Source organism: Chiloscyllium plagiosum, unplaced genomic scaffold (assembly GCF_037043375.1).
Source record: "Chiloscyllium plagiosum isolate Xiang-an unplaced genomic scaffold, Cpla_swu_hap1 HiC_scaffold_48, whole genome shotgun sequence".
NCBI classification, from domain to species: Eukaryota; Metazoa; Chordata; class Chondrichthyes; order Orectolobiformes; family Hemiscylliidae; genus Chiloscyllium; species Chiloscyllium plagiosum.
This window is the reverse complement of record NW_028270186.1, coordinates 25,654,328-25,675,526: the sequence shown is the minus strand read 5'-3', so window position 1 is coordinate 25,675,526 and position 21,199 is coordinate 25,654,328. Positions and strand designations below refer to the sequence as shown.

General features: G+C 45.2%; 1 long non-coding RNA gene across 1 annotated transcript in view; it reads right to left on the bottom strand.

The window, feature by feature from the left end:
• Positions 1-570: 570 nt before the first annotated feature.
• LOC148135760 (uncharacterized) overlaps positions 571-21,199 on the bottom strand; it is a 34,308-nt gene continuing 13,679 nt past the window's right edge. The window contains exons 4-5 of the long non-coding RNA XR_015754879.1: positions 14,358-14,466; positions 571-672 (exon numbers count right to left, since the gene is read on the bottom strand). This is a non-coding gene — a long non-coding RNA (uncharacterized LOC148135760). The remainder of the gene's footprint in view (positions 673-14,357; positions 14,467-21,199) is intronic.

Sequence of the window (21,199 nt, the reverse complement as noted above, 5' to 3'; positions counted from 1 at the left end):
TTGAGTTTCAGCTTCACCTTCTCCCAGTCTCACCTCACTCTGTTTACACCCAACTCCAAAACACTCTCATTGAGCCAAGCAGCACTCTCAGTACAGCCCTGTCATTTTCAATGTCTGCTCATATCTACACTGCCCTCAGCCTCCTGTACTGTTCTAACGCATCTCAATGGGAGCTCAGGAACAGCATCTCATCTTTCAGTTCAGCCCTTTGTAACCCCAGAGTCAACATGGACTTCAGCAGTTTCTGGATGAACAGACAGTTGTCAGAATCTGGAATGTTCCACCTGAAATGGTGCTGGAATTTGAGTCCACAAGGAAATTCAATGAGAAGCTTGCAGGGAATTGGAAGTAGGGAGTTTACAGTTAACATCATGAAGTGGGTGACTGGGACTAAATCTGGCATTTGGATAAATCTGTGCTCTCTCTCAGGCCAATACCTCCTTCCACAGCTGCAGGGCCAAGAATTGAACACATACCCAAAGGGTGATCTGACCATGAACTTGAACATCTTTCTGCTTTTTGCTTGACAAAACTACTGGTGATATTTTCCCAGACTGAACAAACCTTTCTCGTTCCATAGTTAAATGCCAATGATATTCAGATCCTGATGACTCCGCTGACTGTAGAAACTTGTTTTTGAGATCCCAGTCTCAATTATTCTCAATTAATATCCTAGAAAATGAACTCGCAAAACAAAGCTCACAATCAGTGCAAGATGAATAGTGAAGGCGAACACTTCTCTTGGTATGTGTTTGATGTGTAAACACTCCTCTTGAAATCACCCCGCTCCCCCCCCCCCCCAAAAGAGGACATGTGCATGCGCCTTGCTGTACCTTGCCCCAAATAAAGATGGCGGCCATAACCCAGGACCTCTCACTGCCTGAGGCCCAAGCCATCTTCCCCTTTGCTGCAAATGTGGGACCAGGATTTTCTAATTCAGATTAACGACCTGCACAGAGTATGACTAAACCCTCCCAGTCTACACTGATACATCTCATCCGGTTTCTGCTGCCACTCTCCCCTTTCCGCCTCCTGCAAACACCAAGGGTCATCACGGGTTCTGTGACCTTTCATCAGAACCGAAAACAGCTGGGAAAAGTAGAATCCCTATAGCGTGGAAACGGGCTCTTCGGCCCAACAATTACACACCCACCTTCCGAAGTTCATCTCACTCAGACCCATTCCCCTCCCTATTACTCTCCATTTCCCCGGACTAATGCACATCCCTGAACACTACGGGAAATTTAGCTGGGCCAATTCACTGAACCTGCACATCTTTGGACTACAGGAGATAGGGGTTAAAGGGTAAATAATAGGTAGGGATAGAGTGCAAAGAGAGACAGGAACATTTGGAAAGACAAAGGAGTGAATAACGATCTGGTGGAAGGGTGGAAAGCTGTTAGTGGAGGAGACAGGAACCTGGTAGCATCTGAGTGGCGGTGGTGGAAATGGTGACTGATGATCTACATTGTGCCTGCAAAAAGGTCCCGGAGCTTCAAGTTGCCTGTCACTTTAACACACAAGACTGTTCCCTGTCCAACATCTCTGTCTCATGCTTACTGCGGTGTTCCAGTGAAGCTTGATACAAACTGGCAGAACACTCCAGAACATACCAAATGCTCTCCTATTTCAAGGACTGCAATTTCCCCTCCCATGTGGTCAACAATGCCTTCCAGTGTATCTCCTCCGCTTCTCACACCACTGCCTTTGAACCCCACCCTTCCAACCCCAATAAGGATGGGATCCCCCCACTCCTCACCTTCCACCCAGATACAACACATCATCCTCTGCCATTTCCACCACCTACAATCAGACCCCACCAGAAATATGTTTCCCTCCCCTCCCCTTTCAGCATTCCACAGAGACCATTCCCTCTGTGACTTCCTCGTTAGGTCCACGCTCCCCACCAACCCATCCTCCACTCCCAGCACCTTTGCTTGCCACTGCAAGTAGTGTAAAACCTGTGCCCACACCTCCATCCAAGGCACCAAAGGATCCTCCCACATCCAGCAGAAATTTCCCTGCCCACCCAAACACCTCAACTATTGTGTCCTTTGCTCTCAATGTGGTCTCCTCTACACTGGGGAGTCAGGACGCCAAATTGTGGAATATTTCAGGGAATATTTCTGGGGCACATGCACCAACCAACCCCACCACCTTGTGGCCGACCACTTCAGCTACATCACCTCCGCCGCCACGCTGCCAAGGACATGCAAGTCCTGGGTGTCCTCCACCCCCAAATCCGAGCCACCCCACGCCTGGAGGAAGAACACCTCATCCTCGACCTTGGAACCTTTCAACCACACGGCATCAAGGTTTCCTCATCTCCTCTCCCCCACCTTATCACAGATTCAACCCTCCAACTCGGCACTGGCCTCCTGAACTGTCCCACCTGTCCACCTTCCTTCACAATTATCCATTCCACCCTCTCACCACTACCCCATCTACATCTACCTAGTCTCTTCGTAGCTCCCTTCCCCCCAACCCCAAACACCCCTCCCTATTTATCTCTCAGCCCTCTTCCCCCAACTCCCACATTTCTGATGAAGTGCTTACATGCCCAATATGTCAATTCTCCTGCTCCTTGGATGCTGCCTGACCTGCTGTGCTTTTCCAGCGCCACACTTTAACACAAGCTGGAAGAACAACACCTCATCTCCCAGTCAGGGACCCTACAATCCTCTGGCTTCAACATCAAATTCAATAATTTTAGGTCCTGAACTCTCCCACGTCCTAGTGTCTTTGCCCCTTACCCCACACACCAGGCCTTTTTATTACATAGCCTGGCATTACACACTACCTATGGTTAGCCACTAACAGTCCCCATAAACAGCTATTCACCCTCCCCCTCAGATCGTTATCCACTCCTTTGTCCAACTGCTCCTATCTCTCTCTTTGGACTCTATCCTCCCCTATCATTTACTCCTTAACCCCTACCTTCTGCATAAAAACCAACATTTTTTTCTCAGTAGCATCAGTTCCTGAGGATGTCACCGAATCCAAAATGCGAACCGATTTCACTTCACAGATGCTGCCAGATCTGCTGAGCTTTTCCAGTACTTTCAGTTGTTGTGTGTGATTTACAGCATCCACAGTTCTTTCAATTTACCCGGAGAATCTAATTCAGTTCTAGCAGACTGAAACAGTGTTTATCAACCCTCCCAGTCCACACAAACTCCATCTCTCTCCCAGTCTCTGCTGTCTCTCCCACTCCCTTCACACTCACTGAGTCTCCCCTCACAGTGACACTGCGCCTGCAAAGCTGATGGTCATGTGTTGGCCTGCTGGACCCACCCCTCATTCACTCCCATTGGCTGGAGGATCATGCCAACTCTCCGATTGGTCTGAAGCTGTGTCAATCAGCCAGGCCCCATTGTGACCTGAGTGGTGGGATCCTCCCAGGTGCATCAGAGGCTGAGGGGTGACCTCATAGAGGTTTATAAAATCATGAGGGGCATGGGTAGGATAAATAGACAAGGTCGTTTCCCTGGGGTGGGTGAGTCCAGAATGAGAGAGCATAGGTTTAACATGAGAGGGGAAGAATTTAAAATGGATCAGAGGGGCAATTTTTTTCCCACCGAGGTTGGTGCGTGTATGGAATCTTCTGTCGGGAAGTGGAGGATGTTGGTACAATTATACCATTTGGCATCTGGATGGGTATATGAATAGGAAGGGTGCAGAGTGATATGAGCCAAGTGTTGGCAAATGGGACTTAGATTAGGTTGGGATATCTGGTCAGCATGGACCAGTTTAACCAAAGGGTGTATTTTCATGCTGTACATCTCTACAGCTCTGTCCTGTGATGAGCTTCATCATTCACAGTGAATGAGGCAGTATCACAGAGCACAGGGGCTGGGTGCTATTCAGCCCATTGGGGCTGTACTCTCTCCCTCTGGAGATGGTACCAGTCAGTTCCAACTCAACTCCCATTTGGACATCGCCTTCCAAATCCTTCCTTAAAAAGTTAAATTTCAAATTTGTTTTGACAATAGCTACTGAATCTGCATTCAGCTGTCTTTCAAACTGTTCCAGATGCTCAGAACTTAGTGAGTAAAATAATCTTCACATTTTTAACCTGCATAATTTGCCAGTTACCTGAAAGTAGTTACTAAAAATTGTGACGTTAAACATTTCTCACTCTTTCTCTCTATAAATGAAATATCCTGGAAACAAATCAACTCCTGGTCGAAATCATTGCTTAACCTTCTCAGCTCCAAGGAGAATTGTCTGACCTTCTGCTAACTCTCCATAAAAGAGAAACCCATCTTAATTTTAATTTATTAGTGCCATAGAGATGTACAACACAGAAACAAACCCTTTTGTCCAAATTGTCCATGCCGACCAGATATCCTAAATTAATCTCGTCCCATATGCCAGCACTTGGCCCATAGCCTTCTAAACCTTTCCCAATCACATATCCAATGAGATGCCTTTTAAATGTTGTAACTATACCAGCGTCCACACTTTCTCTGGCAGCTTATTCCATACACATATCACGTTCAGCTTGAAACTTTGCCCCTAATATCCCTTTTCAATCTTTTCCCTCACGCCTGTGCTTTCTAGTTTTGGACTCACCTAAACAGGAATAAGACCCTAACTGTTTACCTTATCCATGCCCCTCATGATTTTATCAACCTCTATGGTCACCCCTCAGCATCCGATTCTCCAGTGAAAACAGCCTGAGCCTGTTCAGCCTCTCCCTATAGCTCAATCCCTCAACCCTGGAAACATCTTTGCACATCTTTTCTGAATCCTTTCAAGTTTCACAATATCATTCCGATAGTGGGGAGACCCGGACTGAAAGCAGAATTCCAGAAGTGACTGAATCAATGTCCTGTACAGCCGCAAAATGACGTCACAACTCCTGTACTCAATGCACTGACCGATAAAGGCAAGAATACTAAACACCTTCTTCACTACCCTGCCTATCTATGATTCCACTTTCAAGGAACTATGAACCTGCACTCCAAGATCTCTTAGTTCAGCAACACTGCCCAGGACCTTCCCATTAAGTGTAGAAGTCCGGCCCTGATTTGCTTTTCCAAAATGCAGAACCTCACATTTATCAAAATTAAACTTCATCTGCCACTCCTCAGCCCATTTGATCGGAGTCTCATTGTACTCGGAGGTAACTTTACTGTGAGAGGTAATTTCGGTTTAAACTTTAAGATGTGCCTGGACCACAGACTGGTCTATAATAAAAGACAAAACTTTTGTTTCTTTTCTAGAACATTTTATATACTCAAAAGTAGAATAGTTTAAATTGTGCAGAATGCTGACAATTTGTGAGCAGAGTAAAAACAAACAGGCCCTTGATTGATGAAACCATTAACACAGGCGGGAAGGATGAGTCCTTGACTGATAAGACTCCAGGATGGGGGAACGACTCGAGAGACATCTGTTACAGATTAAAGCCTTTGACTGATAAGACTACAGGGTGAGAAAAACAACAACTTTGGAGACTCTGGAGCCTTTTGTTGCAGACTTTGTGATAAGAATAATGATGTTTTTAAGAATGTGAACCTCATGGCTTGTTGGAGCCAAGGAGAGGAGGGACTTGTGCTGCATGTAATGGGAGACTTTGTAAGCCTCAGCGCGCCTTTTCTTCAAGGGTGCCCAACTCTGCAGACTTGACTTGTTAATAAAACTTTGTTTTCCTGAATTTGTCTAGAGCGATTATTGAGAAGTGATTTTCGTTTCTAACATTTACCGTCCACTGCACCTCAAATTTTGGTGTCTACTGTAAACCTACTAACCATAGCTGTTATATTCACATGGAAATCACTGATATAAATGACAAAAAGCAGTGGACCCAGCACCCAGCCTGACAGCATTTTGCTCACCACAGGCTTCCAGTCCTAAAAGCACCCTCCACCAAGACACTGACTGCTCAGCAAGGTTAGAGCTCATGGAATACAGGGAGAACTAGCCAATTGGGATCCAGAACTGGCTCAAAGGCAGAAGACAGAGGGTGGTGGTGGAGGGTTGATTTTCTGACTGGAGGCCTGTGACCAGTGGAGTGCCACAAGGGTCAGTGCTGGATCCACTACTTTTCGTCATTTATATGAATGACTTGGATGTGAACATAGCAGGCATAGTTAGTGAGATGACACCAAAGTTGGAGGTGTAGTGGACAGTGAAAACAATTACCTCAGAGTACAACGGGATCTTGATCAGATGAGTGAATGGGCTGAGGAGTGGCATTTGGGGAAATCAAATCTTAGCAGGACTTATACGCTTAATGGTAAGGTCCTGAGGAGTGTTACTGAACAAAGAGACCTTGGAGTGCGGGTTCATAGCTCCTTGAAAGTGTAGCCACAGGTAGATAGGATAGTGAAGGCGGCATATGGTTAGAACATTAAGTACAGGAGTTGGGAGGTCATGTTGTGGCTGTACAGGGCATTGGTGAGGCCACTATTGGAATATTGCGTACAAATCTGGTCTCCTTCCTATCGGAAGGATGTTGTGAAACTTGAAAGGGTTCAGAAAAGATTTACAAGAAAGTTACCAGGATTGGAGGATTTGAGCTCAGCTGGGGGTTGAATAGATTTTGAATAGACTGGGGCTATTTTCCCTGGAGCGTCGGAAGCTGAGAGGTGAGCTTATAGAGGTATATAAAATCATGAGGGGCATGGATAGGATAAATAGACAAAGTCTCTTCCCTGGGGTGGTGGATCCCAGCACTAGAGGGCATAGGTTTAGGGTGAGAGGGGAAAGACTTTAAAGAGACTTGTGGGGCAACGTTTTCACAGAGGGTGGTACGTGTATGGAATGAGTTGCCAGAGGAAGTGGTGGAGGTTGGACGAATGCAACATTTATAAGGCATCTTATTGGGTATATGAATAGGAAGGATAAGGGCCGGGTGCAGGCAGGTGGGACTACATTGCGTTGGGATATCTGGTCAGCATGTACTGGTTGGACCGAAGGGTCTCTGCTTCTGTGTTGTACATCTATGACTCTTTGATCTTCCAAACAATTTTGTATCCAAATAGCTAGTTCCGCCTGTATTCTACGGTGTTGAACTTGCTAACCAGCCTGTTATGTGGAACCTTGTGTCTTTCTCAAGTCCAAGTTAATGACTTCCATGCACAAAGCCATGCTGACTATCCCTAATCTTTTCTTGCCTTTCCAATGACATGTAAATTCTGTCCCTGAGAATCCCTTCCAACAACTTGCCTGCCACTGACTTCAGGCTCACCGGTCTATAGTTCCCTGGCTTTTCCTTACTACCTTTCTCAAATAATGATTTGGAGATGCCAGTGTTGGACTGGGGTGTACAAAGTTAGAAATCACACAACACCAGGTTATAGTCCAACCGGTTTAATTGGAAGCACACTTCCAAATAAACCTGTTTGACTATAACCTGGTGTGTGATTTTTAACTTTCTCAAATAATGGCACCCATCTTTCAGCACCTTGTCTGTGGCAATTGATGATACTAATATCTCAGCGAGGGGCCCAGCAATCACTTCCCTGGCTTCCCACAAAGTTCTGGGATACACCTGCTCAGATTCCTGGGATTTATCCACCTTTCTGCTTTTTAAGACATCCAGTAGCTCCTCCACTGAAATATGAACAATTGCCAAATTATCACTATTTATTTCTCCAAACTCTCTAGCTTCCATATCATTTTTCAGTAAAAACTGATGTGAAATACTTACAGAATCTCTCCCACCGCCTGCGGTTCCATAGACAGCCTTACTGATTTTTGAGGGTTGCTATTCTCTGCCTGGTTACTCTTTTGTCCAGCCATCCCTTTCCCTGGAAATAACCTCCCACAAACAAATTTTGCAAGTTCTTACCTTGTGCCATCGAAATTGTCCAATTTAGAAGGCTACCTATTAGATCTGGTCTATTATTTTCTGTAACTATTTTAAAGCTAGTAGAATTATCAGAGAATCCAGACAGCGTGGAAGCGGGCCATTCAGCCCATCACATCCACACTGAACATCAGAGCCTTCTACCCTACCCCTATAATGTTGCAATTCCAATCAGCAATCCACCTGGTCAGCACATCCCTGAACACTATGGGCAATTCAGCCTGGATAACCCACCCATCCTACACATCTTTGGACTGTGGGAGGAAACCAGAGCAACCAGATGAAACCCAAGCAGACAACCACAACAAGGTGATCATCCCTTTCTTATTTCCCAATTCTATCCAAGTAACTTCACTGGAAATACTCCCAATATCCTCCCTGAGCACAACCATAAAGGTATCCCTAATCCAAAACGCCATTCTGCCTCCTCTCGTCCCCCTTTCTATCCTTCCCATTGCACCCTAGAACATTAAGCTGCCAGTCCTATCCATCACTGAGCCACGTTTCTGTAATATCCATGATATCCCAGTCCCATGTTCAAAACCATATCCTCAGCTCATCTGCCTTCCCTCTTGCAGGGCCTCTTGCACTGAAATAAATGAGGTGAAACTGCTCTGTCCCACCTCGTTCTGTGCCTTGCCCTTACCTGCCTTGACTGTCTAACTTCTCAACTGTACCAGCCTCAGACATACCTCTTCTCTCACTATCTCTTTAGGTTTACCCCCCACTCCCTCACTGGTTTAATGCCTCCTGAGTAGCACTAGCAAATCTCCCTGCCTGGGTATTAGACACCTTCCAATTCAGGTACAATCCATCCTTCTTATGCACGTCAATTCTACCCCAGCAGAGATTCCAATGATCCAAACATGGCAATCCTTCTCCCCTGCACCAGATCCTTAGCCACACATTCATCTGCTCTATCCTGCTGTTCCTACTCTCACTAGCATGCGGCACAAAGAGTAATCCAGATATTACTACCCACGAAGACCTACTTTTTATCCTCCAGGATAATTTGCTATATTCTCTCGTCAGAACCTCATCCTTTCCTCTTCCGATGTCATTGGTACTAATGTATAATGAGCTCCCACTGATCATACTCCCTTTTGAGAATACTCTGCTCCCTCTCCGAGACATCCTTGTCCCTGGCACCAGGGAGGTACCACCCATTCTGATGTCTCACTGTCAGCTGCAGAAACGGCAGTCTGTGCCCTATACCAGAGAATCTCCTATCACCATCGATCACCAGGAACCTCATATACCTCACATTACATTGGAGCCAGTCTCTGTACCAGTACCTTGCTTGTCAGTGCGATATGCTCCTGAGAGGGTGACCTCCGACGCTTTCCGAAACAGTGTACTTGTTTGAGATCAATCAGCCGGGCCCCATTGTGAGGTAAGTGGTGGGATCCTCTCTCTCTCTGCCCTGTGATGAGCTTCATCATTCACAGTGAATGGGGCAGTATCACAGAGCACAGGGGCTGGGGGCTATTCAGCCCATTGGGACTGTACTCTCTCCCTCTGGAGATGCTGCAAATCTATCCCAACTCCCCTCTCACTTGCCCAAAGCCCACTAAGTCCTTCCTTAAAAAGTAAAATTATAAATCTGTTTGAGAACACCTGCTGAATCTGTGTCCAGCTGCTGTTCAGCCTATTCCAGGTGCGCAGAACTTACTGAGTGAAATAATGTTCCCATTTTCACTCTGCATTATTTGCCAGTTACCTGAAAGTAGATCCAAAAAATTGTGATCGTGCTAACAATTCCTCTCTCTCTGCAAATTAATTGTTTGGAAACAAATCTGCACCTGGTCCAAATCACTGCTTAACCGTCTCAGCTCCAAGGACAATTATCTGTGCTTCTGCTAGCTCTCCACAAAAGAGGAACGCATCTTAATTTATTAGTGTCATAGAGATGGACAGCACAGAAACAGACCTTCGGTCCAATTCGTTCATGCCGACTCGGAATCCTAAACTACTGGAGTCCCATTTGCCAGCTATTGGGCCCTATCCCTCAAAACCCATCCCATTCATGGATGCCTTTCAAATGTTGTAATTGTATCAGTCTCCACTACTTCATCTGGCAGCTCATTCCACACACACACCACACTCAGCTTGAAAACGTTGCCCCTTAGATCCCTTTTAAATCTTTGCCCTCTCAACTTAAGCCCATGTGCTCTTGTTTTGGACCCACCTCACCTGGGGGGAAGACCCTGGCTGTTCACCGTATCCATGCCCCTCATGATTTATAAATCTCCATAAAGTCACCTCTGTCTTTGACTCTCCAGGGAAATTAACCCCAGCCTCTCCCTGTAGCCCAAATCCTCCAACCCTGGCAAAGTCTTTGTCAATCTTGTCTGAACTCTTTCAAGATTCAGAACATCCTTCCCAGAACAGGGGATTTTGAACTTAAAACAGAATTCCTGAAATGGCTTAATCAATGTCCTGTCCAGCCACAATATGATGTCCCAGCTTCTGTATTCAATGCATCGACCAATAAATATAAGCATACCAAACACCACCTTCACTAGTCTGCCTATCTGCGACTCTACTTTCGACGAACAATGAATCTGAACTCCATGGTCTGTTTGTTCAGCAACACTGCGAAGGACTTTACCATTAAGTGTAGAAGTCCTGCCCTGATTTGCCTTTCCAAAATACAATAGCTCACATTTATCTAAATTGAACTCAGTCTGCCATTTTTCGTTCCAATGGCCCATCTGAACAGGATCCTGTTGTATTCTGAACTAACTTTCTACACTGCCCACTACACCACCGATTTTAGTGCCTTCTGACCATATCTCATATATTCACATCCAAGTCATTTATTGAAGGCCCCAATATCCATTGCTGCAGCACACTGCTGCTCACAGGCCTCCAGTCCACAAAACAACCCTACATCACCACTCTCTGTCTCCTACCTTCAAGCCAGTTTTGTATCTAAATGGCTCATTCTCCCAGCATTCCATGTTATCTAACCTTGCTAACCAGTCTGCTTTGTGGAACCTTGTTCAATGCCCATGGAGACAACGTTCACAGGCTGCCATCATCAATCATCTTTGTCACTTCTTCAAGAAAAAAAACACACTCAAGTTAGTGAGACACGATTTTGCACAAACAAAGCCACTTTAACTCTCCCTAATCATTTCCGAATACACGTTTATCCTGTCCTTTAGAATCCCTTCCAACAACTTGCCTGCCACTGACTTCAGGCTCACTGTTCTCTTGTTCCATGGCTTCTCCTTCCCACCTTTTTAAAAATAATGGCACCTCACCTGTCGCTATCAATGATACAAATATCTCAGGAGAGGCCCAACAATCTTAAAGGAGGACAGAGGGGGTTAGGGAGGATATTCCAGGGGTTTGTGTCCTTGGCAGCTCCAATCGTTGAGTGATGTAGGTGGGGGATAGCTGTCAACGGAGACAATTAGTGGTTAATCGTGGGTAGTGTGTAATGGCAGGCAATGTGATAACAATGTGTGTGAGTTAAGGGTTGGAGGGGTGGGGTTCAAGGGCAGTGGTGTCGCAAGTGGAGGAGATACACTGGAGGGCATTGGGGTTGACCACATGAGAGCGGAAATTGCAGTCCTTGAAATATGGTCCATTTGGTATGTTCTGGAGTGTTCTGCCAGCTTGCATCAAGCTTCACTGGAACACTGCACCTAAGCATGAGACAGATGTTGGCCAGGGAACACGCTCGCGTGTTAAAGGGGCAGGCAACCGGGAGCTCAGGGTCTTTTTTGGCCTGAGAGGGAGCACAGAATGATCCAAATTGCACTTCGTTTCTTTGTAGGAACTGTCAGATTTAGTCCCAATCACCCAATTCATAATGTTAACCTGTAAACTCCTTATGGACTCAAATCCTAGCACCTTTTCAGGTGGAATGTTCCAGATTCTGATAACTCTGTTCATTGAGAAAAATGATCCCTTTTAAATCTTTTCCCTCTCATCTTAAGCCTGTGTCCTCTAGTTCTGAACCCACAGAACCCAGGAAAAAGTCCCTGACTGCTCACCTTATCCAGGTCCATCATGATTTTATAAACATTTATAAGGTCACCTCTCAGTCTCTAACTCTCCAGGGAAAATAGTCCCAGCCTATTCAGCATTTCCCAATAGCTCAACCCGTCCAACCCTGGCAAAGTCCTTGCCAACCTTTTCTGAAACCTTTGAAGTTTCACAACATCATTCCGAGAACAGGGAGATTGGAACTGAAAACAGAATCCCAGAAGAGCATTAATCAATGTCCTGTACAACCACAATATGACGTCACAACAGCTGCATTCAATGCATTGACCAATAACGGGGAGTGTACCAAACACTGCATTCACTACCCCGCCTACCTGTGACTCGACTTTCAAGGAACTATGAACCTGGACTCCAAGGTCTCTTTATTCAGCAACACTCCCCAGGACTTTACCATTAAGTGTACAGGTCCTGCCCTGATTTGCCTTTCCGAAATCCAACAGCTCACATTTGTCTAAATTGAACTCCATCTGCCATTCCTTGCGTCATTGGCCCATCTGATCAAGATCCTGTTGAATTCTGAACTAACCTTCTTCACTGTCCACTATACCTCCAATTTTGGTGTCTTCTGTAAACCTACTGACCATACCTTACACATTCACATCCAAGTCAATTATTTAAGGACCCAATATCGATCCTTGCAACACACTGCTGCTCACAGGCCTCCAGTCCGCAAAGCAACCCTCCATCACCACCCTCTGTATCCTACCTTCAAGCCAGTTTTGTATCCAAATGGCTTGCTCTCCCTGCATGCCATGTTATCTAACCCTGCTAACCAGTCTGCTTTGTGGAACCTTGTTGAATGTCCATATAAACAACGTTCACCGCCCTGGCTTCATCAATTTTCTTTGTCACTTCAAAACATTCAGTCCAGTTAGTGAGACATGATTGTGCACGTACAAAGCCACATCGACACTCCCTAATCATTCCTTATGTTTCCAAATAGATGGATATCCTGTCCCTCAGAAATCCTTCCAACAACTTGCCTGCCACTGACTTCAGGCTCACTGTTCTCTTGTTCCATGGCCTCTCCTTACCACCTTTTTAAAATAATGGCACCTCACCTGTCGCTACCAACGATACAAATATCTCAGGAGAGGCCCAACAATCACTTCTAGCTTTCCAGAAAGTTTTGGGATACACCTGATCAGGTTCCAGGGCTTTATCAACCTTGATGTGATTTAAGACATCCAGTACCACCTCCTCTGTAACATGGACACTTTTCAAGTTATCTCTGTTTATTTCTCCAAACTCCTGAACTTCCATATCCTTCTCCAGTAAAAGATGGCAAGAAATAGTTGCATATCTTTCCCACTCCCTGTGGTTCCATAGACAGCCTTGTTGATCTTTAAGGGGTCCTATTCTCTGGTCGAGTTAATCTTTTGTCTGTGATATATTTGTTTAATCTCTTTGGATTCTACTTAAACCAGTGCCTGAAGCTATTCATGTCTTCTTTTTGCTCTCCTGATTTCCTTCAAGTATAAAAGCGTGATCCTGTACTCCCAATTCCTCTGCCTCTGCGATATCTGCTCACAGGAGGAGCAATTCCACCCCAGGACATCCCAGAAAGACCTCCGACTTCAAGGACCACAATTTCCCTCTCACTTGATCAACAATGCCCTCCAATGCATACCCTCCACTTCCTGCACCTCCACCTTTATCCCACCACTTCAACCACAATAAGATTATAACCCTGCAGTCTTCACCTTCCACTCCACTAATCTCCAGATACAGTGCATTAACCTCTGTTATTTCTGCTATCTGAAGTCGGATCCCACCACCACAGACATATTTCCCTCTCCACCCCTATCTGTGTTCCACGGAGACCATTCCCTCGGCAACACCCTTGTTAGGTCCACCCCCTCCCACCAACCCATGCTCCACACCCTTGACCCTCCCTTGCCGCCACGGGATATGTAAAACATGCGGCCACACCTCCTTCTGACCTCTGTCCAAGACACGAAAAGGATCTTTTCACATCAGGCAGAGATTTCTCCGCACATCCCAAAACCGCATCTACTGCATCTGGACACTATGGGAAATTTAACATGGTTCATCCAACTAACCTACACATCTTTGGACTGTGGGAGCAAACTGGAACACCCGAAGGAAACCCTCACAGACACTGGGGAGAACGTGCCAACTCCAACACAGAGTCGCCAGAGGCTGGAATCAAACCCAGGTCCCTGGTGCTGAGGAAGCAGCGCTAACCACTAAGCCACAATACTGTGGGATCTTTGGTGATGATGTGCTGCCCCACTGATACCTCGGTCACTCACCCTGCCTCATTTCCTAAGAGGCAGCGATGACGGAGTGAAATTATCGCTAGACAATTAATCCAGAGACCCAGATAATGTTCTGGGGACCTGGGTTTGAATCCCATCACAGCAGATTTTGGAACGTGAATTCAATAAATATCTGGAAAAATTAATTTTGTGACGACAATGAATCCATTGTCAATTGTTGGGAAATCCCATCTGGTTCACTCATGACCTTAGGGGAAGGAAAATGCCATCCTTACCTGGTCTGGTCTGCATGTGACTCCAGACCTATAGCAACGTGGTTGATTCTTAACTGCCCTCTGGTTAAACGAAGCAATAAATGCTGGCCGAGCCAGTGACAGCCTCATCCTGTGAATGAATAAAGAAAACAGGTCAGGTTTTGTTCCTTCTCTAGTAGGTACATCCTACAAACTGAATCTGAAACGTTCTCGTACACACTGAACAAATACCTTTCCATCCAAACCCTTAACACTACAGCACTCCAAGTCTATGTTGGTAAAGTTAAAACTCCTTATCATTGCATCCATAATATTCTTACAGATAACTGAGGTCTCCTGGTAAAATTGTGTCTCAATTCCCCGCTGACTATTGGGAGAGAGTCTATAATACAATCCCATTAAGATGGTCATCCCTTTCTTATTTCTCAGTACCACCCAAATAACTTGCCTGGATGTACTCCCAGGAATATCCTCCCGAAGCCCAGCTGTAATGTTATCCCTAATCAAAGATGCCACTCCCCCTGTACTGTTGCCCCCTTTCTATCGCATCTACACCCTGGAACATTAAGCTGCTAGTCCTATCCATCCCTGAGTGATGCCTCTGTAATTGCTGTAATATCCCAGTGCCATGTTCAAAACCATACCCTGAGCCCACCTGCCTGACCTGTCAGGCCTCTTGCACTGAAATAAATGCAGTGTAACTGGTCCGTCCCACTTTATTCTGTGGCTTGCTCTTGCCTGCCTTGACAGTCTAATCTGAACAGTACCAGCCTTGGACATACCTCTTTTCTCACTATCTCTTTAGGTTTACCCCAACTCCCTCACTGGTTTAATACCTCCCGAGTGGAACTAGCAATTCTCCCTGCTCATCAGGACCCCATGCTTTCCCCTTCCTATGCCATTGGTACCAATGTACAATGTCCTCCCACTGGCTATTCTCCCCTTTGAGAATATTCTGCACCCTCTCCAAGGCATCCTTGACCCTAGCATCAGGGAGGCACCACCCCATTCTGATGTCTCACTGTCAGCTGCAGAAATGGCAGACTGTGCCCTTGACTAGAGTGTCCCCTATCACCATCGTTTGCGTGGAACTGGGTATACCTTACATTATGTTAGAGCCAGTCTCAGTCGCAGTAACTTGGCAGTCAGTGCTATATTCCCCTGAAAGTCTATTACCCCCTACATTTTCCAAAACAGTACACTTGTTTGAGCTGGGGATAACCACTGGATATTCCTGCAGTACTTGCCTACCCCTCCTAGCTTTCCTGAGGTAACCCACCTACCTGACTGTATCTGCAGTATCCTGCAATCCTGAGACTGCCACCTCTCACACCCCTGACCCCTGTCAATTCCTCACTGCCTTTAATCACTCCTTCACCAATCCATGTGATTTGATAGGATTTGCAAAGACACTTCCTGCAGACACAATCATCAGGATCATTGAAACTCTCTCTAGACTCCAACATCCGACAGGAACAGCACACCACTCTACAACAGGCCATCTCTCCGCCTTAACAATCTACAGACCAAGACAAAGGCACAGTCTTACTGCTCGAAAAATACTGCCTGAGAATAACTTAATGCTTACGCTTTATATTTTAAACATTTTAACAACAGACCGAAAGACATGAAAAAGAAACCCTCACCTTTCTCACTATTAATATAATAAAACCGTCTAAAATTGATGTTTCAAGAGACTGAAACCCACTGAGCTGATCCCGGCTGTGAGCAGCTCACAGAGCGAGGTCTCTCTGAGGACAGCTGTGAAATGTCACTGTTTCTTTCTCTTTTCTCCAAGCTGCATTTCCGAGCGGTTTATACCTTCACAAGAAGTCAGCTGGGAGAGGTCACTGCTCAGTTTTATTCACTGGAGGTTGCCTTTGCTGCCCAGACCAGAATTTATTGGCCACCTTTATGTGTCTTGGAGAAATGGTGGTGAACGGCCTCCCTGAAATGCTGCAGTCCATGTACACCACAGTGATGTTTGGACAACAATCCCCCACTAGACCCACATCCCCCCCTGTCTCTGTAATCCCCCTCCAGCTTCAGAAATTGCATGTGTGTAATTTTACCTCAAATTGTACACGGAGAATGATGGAGCTTTTTTTAAAAAATACATTGCTAAAAAGGGAGGCAATGGCCAGATGATATTCTTGCTAGACGAGTAATATGAGCAATGTTCCGAGGATTAGGGTTAGATGGTAGCATCATGGCTGATGGTGGCATCAGATATCAGTAAATTCTCGAATGAAAAGGCTCATGATGACCATGAAACTATTGTCGACTGTTAGGAAAAAACCCATCTGGTTCACTAATGCCCTTTAGGGAAGGAAACTGTCATCCTCACCCGGTCTGGCCAACATGTGACTCCAGACCCACAGCAATGTGGTTAACTCTCAACTGCCCTCAGGGTAAACATCCACATCTGAGTGAATAAACAAAAAAAGATTTATATTTAAATCGCAGAGGAAAGCTTTTTTAAAAACAAAATTGTGTTTTCAAACTTTAAAAAAAAATCACCTTGGTCGGATGGCACTATAGACGCTGCAATAATCAGGGAGAATATAAGGAACAAATATACAGAGAGATCTCCGATATACAGTCACAACAATAAGGTTATAGTAGTAGGTGATTACGATAGTGTGAAAGGTTTGGTTGGTAAAGAATGTGTTAAATGAGTTCAAGAAATGTTCTTTATCAATATTTAAATGTTCCTATCAGGAAGCAAGCAACACCTGACCTTTTCTTGTCTGATCAGACAGGGCAAGTGAGTGAAGTGATAGGACGGGAACAGTTTGGGTGAGAGGAAATTGTGGGCACCATGGAGAAATAGTTGTATAATCGATAACTACAGGTGAGCTGCCTGATGACTGGAGAGTGGCTAATGTTGTACCTTTGTTAATGAAGGGGTATAAGGAGCAGCCCAGGAACTATAGACCTCAGTGGTGGGTAAGCCGTTGGAGGCGATTCAGAAGGATAGGATTTGCATGTATTTGGAGAGTTAAGGAATGATTAGGGACACTCAACATGGTTACTTAACAGGGTGTCTCACAGACTTGATTGAGATTTTTAAGGTAGTCACCAAGAAGATCGATGAGGGCAGAGTGGGAGACATTGTTTATTTGGACTTTAGTAAAGCCTTTAAAAAGGTTGTGCAGGGGAGACGAAGTTGTAAAGTTCGATCCCATGGGATTCAGCAAGAGCTTGCCAACTGGATACAAAATTAGCTTAACAATAGTAGACAGTAATAGTGGAGGGTTGTTTTTCACACTGGAGGCCCGTGACCAGCAGTGTTCTCCAGGAATCGGTGCTGGGTCCATTTTTGTTTGTCATGTGTGTAGATGGTTTGAATTAGAATACACAAAGCATGGTTTGTTTGTGGGTGACATCAAAAACTGTTAAGGTAGACAGTAACAAAAGGTTATCCACGAATACAGAGGGATCCTGATCAATTGGGTGAATGGGCTGAAATGTGGCAGATGGAATTTAATTTGAATAAATGTAAGATATTATATTTTATAAAACAAAATCTCCTTTAGCCTCATTAATTAATTACACTAATTAAAAGTAAAGCCTTGAGTAGTAATGTGGAACAAAGAAACCGAGGGGTTCAGGTCTTTGCAGTTTGTGTCACATGTAGACAGGGTGGTTAAGTGGGTGTTTAGCACGCTTACCTTCATTGCTCAGACCTTTAGGTATAGGAGTTGGGACACTGTCATGAGGTTATACATGATGTTGGTGAGGCCTCTTCACTGTGTTCAATTCTGGTCCCCCTGTTAGAGGAAGGATGTCATTAAATTGGAAAAGGTTCAGAAGATGTTTCCCAGGATGTTGCCATGAACGGAGGGATTGTTTTAGAAGGAGAGGATGGATAGGCTGGGATGTCTGTCACCGGAGAGCAGGAGGTTGAGGGGTGACCTTATTAGAGGTTTATAAAATCATGGAGTGTGTAGACAAGATGAATGGCTGCATGGGAGGGGGATTCAAGACACCGGTGCATACAGTTTGAGAAGAGATGACAAAGATTTTAAAAAGACATGAGTTTTTCTATTTTTGCACTTATGGGTTGAACTCCCAGAGGAAGTGGTAGCTGTGAACACAATTACAATACTTAAAAGATATTTGGATAAGTACATAAATAGGAAATATTTGGAGGGATATAGGCCAAGCAGAGGCAGGTGTGATTAGTTTAGGTGGAATTATAGTCGACATGGATTGGTTAGACCACAGGGTCCATTTCCATGATATATAACTTTGAAACTCTAACTCTCGGTGTCTTCGTGTTCACAACTCTCCCTATCACTGTCACCTCATGAAGCTTCACAACTCTTCCTTATCTCTGCTATCATAAGCATCTCTGTAACATCCTCCAATCACACAATCCTCCCTATCTCTGTCATCTCGATCCCCACAAATCTCTCTGCTAAGTGCCTTTCTGTAATTCCAGCCTTGAGGATAGCCCATTTTTAACTCAGATTCCTGCACCCTGAGCTCCAGAATTTCCTACTAAACCTCTCTGCTCATTTGCCTCCCCAAAACATTAACCAATCATCTATCATCTATTCTAATATCAAAAAGGTATGAGATGATCGCAGTGGGTCTGTGTGCTTGATGACCAATATGGAGAAGATGGGGGCATTGTGTTCAACAGTTTTATACCAGAGACTCTGACCCCATTTTATTCCGTGTTTCTCAGTGATTCCCTCTTTTTGAAGCAGACATGAGTGAGAAGCAGTGGAGAATGTAAATGATACATGGTCTGCATAGTGAAAGGATTCCACCACCACTGGCTGTTTACCCTCCAGCTCCACAATGTCCAATAACCTATCCATGCTATCGCGGATCCTGGCACCAGGGAGGTAACATACTATCCTGGATTCATGTCTGTGGCCACAGAAGTGCCTATCTGTACCCCTGACTATTGAATCCCCGTTACTCTCTTTCCTCCGTTCGGTGCAGAATCCGAAGCGGGATACAGTATCTGTTTGATAACGGGATGATCACTGGGAACTCCTGCATTTCCTTCCTGAGCCTTTTACTTGATCTGATAGTCATCCATTCCCTTTCCTAACTCACTGAACGTGCTGTCCATCCTCAGTATTGCAGATGCTCCACAGTGAGTCCACTCACAGCTTCAGATCTGAAAAGCAGTTTCCCAGTAACTGCAGATGGGCACACTTCCTGCACATATTGTCGCCAGGGACACTGGAAGCATCCCTTATTTCCCACATTGTACAAGAGGAGAACACCGCGGATCTGAGGTCTTCTGTAACAATGTCTCTCTAGATTCAGCTAGTTCTCCCATCGCGAGAACTTAAATGAGCTAGCAACCTTTCTTCACTTCAAGCATGTCCATTATAATCTAAATCCCCGACCTTTACTTAAGCTGACATGTTATACTTTAAAACCTGTTACAAAATATTCAGCAGGTATCTCATAAAAATTGGCTATTCCCATTGGGAGTATGTGAATTTCTGAATGGCCTGAACTAAACCTGAGTTTCAGCATCACCTTCTCCTGTCTCACCTCACTGTTTTCACCCAACTCCAAAACACACTCACTGAGCCAAGCAGCACTCAGTGCAGCCCTGTCATTTTCAGTTGTCAGAATCTGGAACATTCCACCTGAAAAGATGCTGGAATTTTAGTCCATAAGGAATTTGAGTCCATAAGGAATTTTAGTGGGTAGTTTGCAGAGAACTGAAAATAAGGAGTTTACAGGTTAACATTACGAAGTGGGTGATTGGGGACTAAATCTGACAGTTCCTGCAAAGAGATGAGGTGCAATTTGGATAAATCTGTGCTCCCTCTCAGGCCAATATCTCCTTCCTCAGCTGCAGGGCCCAGAACAGAGCACACACCCAAAGGGTGATCCAGCCACAAATTTGTCCATCTCTCTGATTTTTGCTTGACAACAGTATTTAAGATACTTTCTCACAGACAGAACAGACAAACCTTTCTGTTTCCACAGTTAAATGCCAATTATATTCAGGTCCTGATGTCTCTGCTGACTGTAAAAACCTGTTTCTGAGATCCCAGTCTCAATTAATATCCCATAAAATGAATTCACACAACAAAACTCACAGTCAGTGCAGGATGAATAGTAAAGACAAATATTTATCTTGCACCTAACCTACACATCTCTGAAAACTAGCAATTTAGCTCCCAGTGCAATGGCAAAGGAGATAGGGGTTAAAGAGTGAATAATAGGTGGGGACAGAGCCCAAAGGAACATTTGGAAAGAAAAAGGACTGGATAGCGATCTGGCTGGGAGAGTGCATAGCTGTTAATGGAGGGAACAGGAACCGGTGTCTGGCAGCATCTCAGTGGATGGGATGGAAATGGTGGCTGATGTACGTTCTGCCGCAAAAAAGACCCTGAGCTTCCAGTTGCCTGCCACTTCAACACACGAGCCTGTTCCCTGGGCAACATCCCTGTCTCATACTTACTGCAATGTTCCAGTGAAGCTTGATACAAACTGGCAGAACACTCCAGAACATACCAAATGGCTCCGTATTTCAATTACAGCAATTTCCCCTCCCATGTGGTCAACAATACCCTCCACCGTATCTCCTCTACTTCCCACACCTCCACCCTTGAACCCAACTACTTCAACTGCAACAAGGATAGAATCCCCCAAGTCCTCACATTCCACCCAGGTACAACACATCATCCTCCACCATTTCCACCACCTACAATCAGACCCCATCAGAGATATATTTCCCTCCCCAGCCCTTTCAGCATTCCTCAGAGACCATTCCCTCTGTGACTTCCATGTTAGATCCATGCTCCCCACCAACCCATCCTCCACTCCCAGGCACCTTTGCTCGCTATTGCAAGAGGTGGAAAACCTGTGCCCACACC